Genomic DNA, 8,538 nt, shown 5'->3' with positions numbered 1-8,538 from the left:
TCAATATATGGAGGTGGGATATGCAACCAGGTGTCAAGAAAGTTTCACTGTTCAACAAACAAAAAAATTCTCTATTGTCTCCTGCCTTCTTTAAAAGCATCTAAGGTGAGATGGAAAGGAATTGTGGTTAAACACATTGACTTACGAAAACAATCTGAATTTGGATCCTTATCAATTTTTTCTTACTGGCTGTGATAATCTTAGCATCCATCTCTTGATATTTCTATGACAATTATATGAATGAATACATGGAAATCCCTTTGAGAAAAACGACCTATTGCGAGGCAGGGGACAGAACCACTGAGCTAAATCTCTGGCCCAATAAAGGCTGTTGTTCAGAATTATGTAATTTTTGGAGGTTAGCATAACACCTATAAGCAGGACTCCCATTGACTGAGTTATATGTCCAGCTCCATGCTAAATGCTTATTTCATTTAATCATTGCAGCAGTCTCATTGAGATAATATAGCTTTCTAATGAGATGATGTATTCAAAGAAGGAGTGGGCTTTTTTCAGTGCATTAACCCAGATACTTGGCCCAGATAAGGCACTCAAAAGAAGACCTCAATAGATTATTGGATCGGCACTTGCCAGACAACACTGAGGACTGACAGGGTCACCGTCATTGGCAGAGACAGTTATACATGTTAGATTCCTGGTAAAAGCTTACTCTGTGTCCCTCAGATGTGGTCATGCCAGGTTTGGGCTCACATCCAGTTGACTCCAAAGTCTATTTCTTATAGCTATTGTGCTCATTGATTTGAAAATAATTAGTGATAATCCACACCTCATAAAATGTGATGTCAATGGATCAGAACATGATTTTGCTAAGATCAAGGTGTGGGGACAAATAAATTCACTTTTCTATCCCCTCACCCCAGGAATTATGTTTACCAGATGGATTAAATTCCCAATTATACACCAACAGGGCAGGAAATCATCATTAACTTGAGTAGCTCTGTGAGTTGAGTGGGGGTATGTGTTTTATTCAATATCCTGGGGGTATTTATGAATAGATATGAGGGTGGGATTTATATAGAAATCCATGCATAAGTTAGCGCCAGCAGAAGGTGCCTCAGGATTATATAAGAATGGAGGTGATTTGATCCTGCTACTTTACTTACAGGTTATGTTAATTCTCTCTTGTTGTGCAACAAATTCCTACAAAGGTAGTGGCTTAGAACATGTATAGGTACCGTCTCAGTTTCTATAGGCTAAAAGTCTAGATTCACTTGAATCTAGATTAACTAGATTCTTTACTCAGAGTCTCAACAGATTCAGATGTAAAGGTCATCTGGTTGTCATCTGAAACTTCCAAGTCGGATGGTTGTGGTCAGGAGTTGTTTCCCTGTGGTTGTAGGAGAGAGGTTCCTACTTCCCTGACAGCTGTCAGTGGGGCACATGTGTCAGCACCTAGAGGCTGCTCATTCCTCCTTGCCAAGGAAGTTTCATAGACGCTACACATCCTAGGGATGCTTTCTTACAGAGCAGATGGGGTGCATCATTCCGGCTTCTTCTGCAAATGGCCAGAGAAAACTCCCTGCTTCTCAAAGTTGACTTGGTTTAACTGACCTACCCAGGACACTATATAATATAACATAACTACATGAGTAATACAGATCTCATTACACCCATAGGCTCTCCCCTCGATGAAAGGAGAAGGATTAGCAAGGTCAGAGGGGATGGGGAGTCATCTTAAAATTCTGTCTCTCTAGGCATGGTGGCACATTCCCATAATCCCAGCACTTGGGAGGCTGAGGCAGGAGGATCGCTGTGAGTTCGAGACCAGCCTGGGCAACATAGTGAGTTTCAGGTCAGTCTCAACTACATAGTGAGACCCTGTCTCAAAAAACAAAAAAGTATAATCCATAATCCCAGCACTTGGGAGGCTGAGGCAGGAGGATCGCTGTGAGTTCGAGACCAGCCTGGGCAACATAGTGAGTTTCAGGTCAGTCTCAACTACATAGTGAGACCCTGTCTCAAAAAACAAAAAAGAAAAACAAAAACAAAACAAAACAAAACAAAAAGCTGTCTACTTCATATGTTGAGAGTCTATAGTACAGAAAGATGGACAGACTTGACTTGTCTGGGGCACAGCATTTACTAGGAGCAGAACTGGACCAATAGCTACTTTATTGGCTCTGAATTCATTATCCTACTGGAACTACTACTTCTGGTCTCTCTAGTGATTTAAAGTTCTGTACCTAAAATACCCTGATTTCCAGAGCTCTGTAAGGATACATTTGGTAGCAAGTGACAACAATTCAGACCAAACTCATTTAAGTAGAAAGTTACTGGCTTAGAGAGTCAAGTATTGATCAGAAGAGCTGGATCCACTTCATGTTTGCCTCCCATTGCCACTTAGGTTCCTGCATTGTCATGGCAAAGTTAAACACCAGAACTTCAGGCTTGGATCCTACCTGGTAAGTACGTCCGTTATGGTTATTTCATTTTTCGGGGGACTTTTTAATAATGGTTTTAGCAAGTGTTCTGGAGTCGACTTCTGTAGATGCCCATGACTAAATCAATCACAGTAATCATTGAGATAGAAAGCTCTGAGTGTCCAGCCTTGGTCATATGCCTTAGATTGAAAGTGTGGAGTCAACCCCTGTAGAGTCATATGGAGTGTGAAACTCAGAAGGGTGGCTTCCCAAAGGAAAATAAAGGTGCTGTTAGCAGGAGAGGAAAATGGATGTGAGGCAAGCAAAAAACCTAAAAATAGCCTATGTAGGGTTCCCTCTAGTGGACCATGGCTCAAAGTGAGAACCAGCAGGCCTTTTTAGAAAAGGGGAGGGCCTAGGAGAAGCTAGAACGTCATAGCCAAAACCTCCTAGAACAGCAGGCAACAAAAAAATAAAAACAATTACATTAGCCTGTCCAAATAACAGGAGTCCAAATAACAGTTTCAAGTTGCAAGTCTTTCATTACAAAATGTTTTCCTCATCTCAGTCATTTGAAGACCCTGAGCTAATGTTTCCTCTTCTGTAGAGTGGAGCTACCTTCTGGGCCTTCCTCATCTTGAAGTTCCTGCAGAAATGTAAGATTGCAAGAGAGTGGAGCAAAAGAATGGATAAATATGGGAGATTTCAGAAAGGCTTACATATGTTGAATTATTAACTCAAACTGCATATTGAAGGGGTTTGCAACAGAGAAATCTTTTGAGCTTCAGATAATGGGATAATGTTTTCCTGGACTCCTTTTAGTATTATATGTCACCAGGATAAATGTGTGGCCACTCATAGAGTTAAAGAAGCTGAAATTTTACCAACAGGGAAGGAAGAGGGAGGGAAGAGAAAGCTGGCCAAGCTTAGCAAAACCACTTTGCATGTGTTCATGTACAAACATATCCATTCCCATGGCAGGAAAGCCTGATGATCCTGGGCAGAATAGGTGCAAGTACCAGTCAAGAAGTTAGTATGTAGTAGCATGGCTTCAAAACATCAGTATACTTGCTGAAAAGCTACTGCCGATATTGGTGAATACCACGAGCAAAGTAGACACATGTAAATAACCATCAGAAAACAAAGAAGACCGCAGATTCAGAAGAGACAGAATATGCTTAAGGACTGAAGAGACTGGGAAGAACTTCTGTTTATTGAATAAATACATGCTAGGCTCCTCCCACATAAATGGCTAAGAAGTATAGTGGTCATATTTTGGTGTCCGTAGCTGAATATCCCGGGTTTGAATCCAGATTCCTGGTGTGCGATATTGGACATATTGTTTATCGTCTCCAGGCTTCAGTTTCCCCCATCTGAACAGTAACAGGGACATTGCAGATGTGTTTGAAGGATTAAGTGAAATATGTGTGAAGCACATGGAGTAGCTGTTGAGTCAGAGACTAATCAATGTGTTCATTTTATATTCGTGTACCACGTTCTCATCATGAATATGTATTCTATGCCTTCCTGTTTTAGTTCTAGCTGAGGAAACATATTAAGAAAATACCATCACCAGTCACTATTCCATTACAATGACGATACACATTATGAAAGAGACACTAAGGTTTGTGAGAGAGCTGACAACCTTGGATTAGGAGTCAGGGAAGTGACATTTACACTGCTGCTTGAAGGGTTAGAAGGAGGACTTGGCTCAAAGAGAAAGCTAGCATGAAAGCCTAGAGGCAGAAAGAACATGGTAAGCTCTAGTAAGTGGAAGAGGGCCAGTCTGGTCAGAGTAGAAGGTGGAAGGCATAATATTGAAGAGAAATTATACATAGGGTCAGGTCATGAATAGGCTTGCATATTTCACATAAAAATATCTTTCGTCTTAACTGAAGTGGTAGAGGAACTCCGTATTTAAGGAGAGGTCGGATTTAGTCATGTAGACATGAAGAGTTGCTAGAGAGAAAAAAACCACTAGCAGTAGAAGGAGCAGCATAAGTGTACAAAGAGGGGGATGCTAGGAACTAAGAACCAGTGAGTAGTTAATTTTTTGCTGACAGAGAAGGTATGTGGTGATATAAGAAGCAATAGATAAAACACAAAGAACACAGAGGCCAGAAAAGCAAGGGCGTTGAAATCTGCGCAGAAGAGTTCTGACTTTGGTAAGTAGTTAAACATTCACCAACCTGTTAATAAGTAGAATAACGGACAAGAGTTTTTAAAGGTACTTACCCCACAGAGTTTGGATGGTAAGGATAAGGGAAGTGGTGGGGAAGAGGAAGAGAACAAGAGAGTGGGTGCTATGTAGCGTGTTCATGCAATGTAAAGGTGCTCGGGTTAACCTGAGGGAAAACATCATCCCTCAATGATACCCCCTTTTAATTCAATTGCAACGAAATAAAACCAGTTGTTTACAGGGGCCACGTTATGCCCATACAGACGCAGACACTTTTAGATTTTCCAGTGTTTCCCAAAGCTCTGAATATACCAGATACCTCTGATGGTGCACCGGGATTACTCAGGTGTAAGTATGGCTCTGTTATGGACCTCAGGCTCTCACAAGATGGAGGCCAGGAAAGTCACTCATCTGCGTGTCTTTCCTAACACCTCATGTGCAGGGAGCCCTTGTGAAATGCAGGCTTCTTTCCGCAGTTGCTTAGGTTGTTTGGAACCTAAAGCACCTCAGATTAAGGGATTTTAACTCCTTTGGGACTTGACAGGACTTGTAAACAGAAGCTTTTGAGGCAGGAGCAGGCAGCACAGAGTCCCACACAAACAGTACAAAAATCTTATCTTTATTTAAAGAGAGTGAAATAGACTCTCCATTTTATCACTACACATTTATCTATTTTTTTTCCCTATTTCAAGAAAAAAAGGAGCATTTAGTTGCTTGTTTCCCTGTCAGTTTTTCTTCCCAAATTTCTTCAGCTCCAATGTAAGTCAAGTAACCTATTAAAACAAAACAAAATAAAACAACAACAACAACAACAAACCCTACAGTCAGATGGCAGACCAGAAAAGTCATCTACTTTAAAGGTCCTGAAGCTGGAGTCCTGGAAAAATTTACATGAATGAGTTGACAAAAAAATGGATTCAGTAAAATTCTATGCAAAACCTTGTGGGCAGTTATGAACATATATTTTTTCCACAATTTTAGCAATTCTGAGTTTGTTTCTCCTATTGGAAATTGAACCCAGAGTCTTTACACTGAATTACTTTCCCAGTTATTTAAAAATATTTTTTGTGGGGGTACACAGCCAAGTTGCCCAGGCTCAGCTCAGACTTGTTCTCCTGCTTTAGCCTGCCACAGTGGTGGTATGAAGGTGTGAGCCACCCTGCCCACCCAAATGGTGAAGTTCTTAAAATGAACTGGGGTCCTAAAATAGTGCATATTTTTATTGAGTCCACAGTACTATATATGAGTGGTATGTTATAAGACATCCAATTTAAAAAATGCTCTTTAGAAAGGTCCTATTTGAATAGCATCCCAAGATCTACAGACAGTAAGTTCTTTCTTAAGTCTACCCTAATGTGCTGGCAACTTGTGCCCATGAAAGCCCTTGGTAAATTCAGTGGAAATAGTTAGCAGCTGCTCACCGACACCCACCCCAAAGAAAGAACAAGACATTTTTCACATATCTCAAGATGGCTTAAATGTTCTTTCTTTGGCAAAGGAGAAAAAAAAGAAATATATTTTTGGCCTCTAAACCTTTTCCCACCCATGTGTATTTCTGCAGAAATGTTATCCATATGGTTCTGATTGCTTTCTTCATAAGTCATTAGGAATGCTTTGCACTAGGAACTTTTCTGATGACCAAGGAGTCTTTGGAGACATTTTTAAATGGCCCTCTTAGCCTTTTTTCATAGAAACAGGGAAGCTAAACAGAGCCAAATGCAAATGAACTAAGTCCTAGAAAGGTTGGAGTTTTATTCAAAACTCAGAAACCATAAGGCTCTGGTGAGCTTTAAATCTGTCTGTGCAATGCTTTCGCCTCCTCCTCCAGGGAAACAGCTACTAAATCCTCCTTTGACATGGATTATGCAAAGGCCCCAGGCACTTAAATTCATATTTAAGGTTATATACAGGGACTCCATTAAATATCAAGATCATCCACTCATACCAGGGTTTCCCAATTATTATGCAAAAATGGGGTAGTATTACCCATCACATATCTTACAGTATTTGAGATATATAAACAATATTACAAGGATCATTCCAAAAGAAATACATGGTTCATGGTAAAAGTTCAGCAATTTTCTCTATTTCTCTTTCTAACAGTGTTTGGAAACAAAAAGGTTCTGTATTTCCCAAGAGCAATACAGACTGTACGGTAAGAAGGAGGGGGAAACACAGGAAAATGTTCCATAGAGATAATTTACTTCTTTTGAAGGAATCTGGACCACCACCTATCTTGGAAGACTAATACAAGGAAAGAGCTAAGAAGAGGAATGGGGTTGTATCTTGATTTTCGTCTAAAGCTGCCTGAGTAGGATGTCTGCGACTGATTTCAGGATTGCAACACCAGCTAGGCTGCCTGTTGCCCTACTACAGCTCAAGGAAGCAGCTCTGAGCTGGGGGATGATGAATAAACAGAGATAATGGGAGGGAAAAATGAAGGGAAGGGTGTGGTACACGCAGATAAGAGAAGGAAGGAGAGAAAAGAAAGGCGGAAGATGATAAGAGAGCAACCTGGGGCTTCACCCCCTCATGGATGGGAAATGAAGGTGTGTGTGAAACTATTTATTCATAGTTGAAGTCAAAGTCAGAGTTTCCTCAAGAACTACTCGCCAAGATCTGAACCTGGACCACAAGCCAAGCGAAAGAAAAGTTGTCCAGTAGAAAGGAAGTTTCCAGCAGGCAGAAATAGAAATCTCTGGGCTGGTCAGTGGCCAGTGGGCTATCCATGGTGCTGACTTTTTCTCTTTTAGAGTGACGAAGTAAAGCACCTCTGAACTGATGGCCTCTTCCCTCTTTCTCTTCTCACTCCTGCCTTCTGGAGGCCCCGCTCATTCTGTATAGCTCTATCTCCCGTTTTCTCCAGCCTTCCCATTAAATTACATTGATTTTGCCAACCTCCCAGTCCATCACTCAAGTATTTCTTCTCCATTTCGCTCCAAGACTCTTCTTCCTCCAACCAGTTCACTAGCTCCTACACCTGCCTAGGCCTTCCTTCTGGTCACATCTCTCTCATATCACACTTTGTGGGATTAAAACACTAAACACTAATTACAGTAGGAATCATAAGAGCAGATAACATACACCGAACATTCACTAGATGGAAAGGATTACCTTAAGTGCTTTTATATACAATAAATCACTTAAATTCCACATCAACCTTACCGAACAGGTAGTTACATTACCCTACTGCACAAATGAGAAATTGAGGCTTCTGGGTAAGTCATTTTACAAGATCACACAGCTACAGGATTCTAGCCCCTCCAGAGCCCGTACTTTCTCTGTGTTCCTTTAAATCTTTCAACACTTTTTTGGTGTGGCTTCCCGCCCCAGAATCTGGTAGCTTTACCGGTGCTTCCTACCCTGGCCTTATCTTTAAGGTACTAGAAATCTGCATCATGGATGTGGTTTTAAGTCACAACAGAAGCAGAGGACTTAGGAATAGAGAAATTGCAAAATGTGGAATTTCCATCCCTCGAGGGCCGTCTGGTGAGATTCAGGGGAGGCCCAGCGTCGGCAGCTCCAGGCGTCACCTCAGGTTGAACAGAGACTTGGACGCTGGATTCACGTCTTGGTGCCCACGCGCCCTCGCGTCTTCCCTGCCTGGTTTCTGGTGGTCTCTGGAGAACTTTGCGCTCTCCTCAGCTTCCCACTCCCATCTCCTGCCCACGCAGAGAAGCGCTCGCTTAATTCTAGGAGGTTACGCGGGTTCCCGCCTACACAGAGAGAAACTGTCTCAGACACCCACAGAGACACACGGACACGACCGGACGCACACGAGCACCTCCCGGGACGAAACCCTCACTCGGGCAGACGCACGCGCCACCCAGGCACCGCGTACTGAGAAGCACTAAGGTCCTGGCTACGTGCAAGCTCTAGACAAGCACTACAGCGCGATCCGGGAGGCGCGCACAGACAGGTCCCCGGGTGCCCGGGCTCAAACGGCGCCGCCGCCCCAACCCAGACCCAAGGGACCCC

This window comes from Fukomys damarensis, unplaced genomic scaffold (assembly GCF_012274545.1).
Source record: "Fukomys damarensis isolate Sample0158 unplaced genomic scaffold, DMR_v1.0_HiC HiC_scaffold_36, whole genome shotgun sequence".
NCBI classification, from domain to species: Eukaryota; Metazoa; Chordata; class Mammalia; order Rodentia; family Bathyergidae; genus Fukomys; species Fukomys damarensis.
This window is presented reverse-complemented; position numbering follows the sequence as displayed.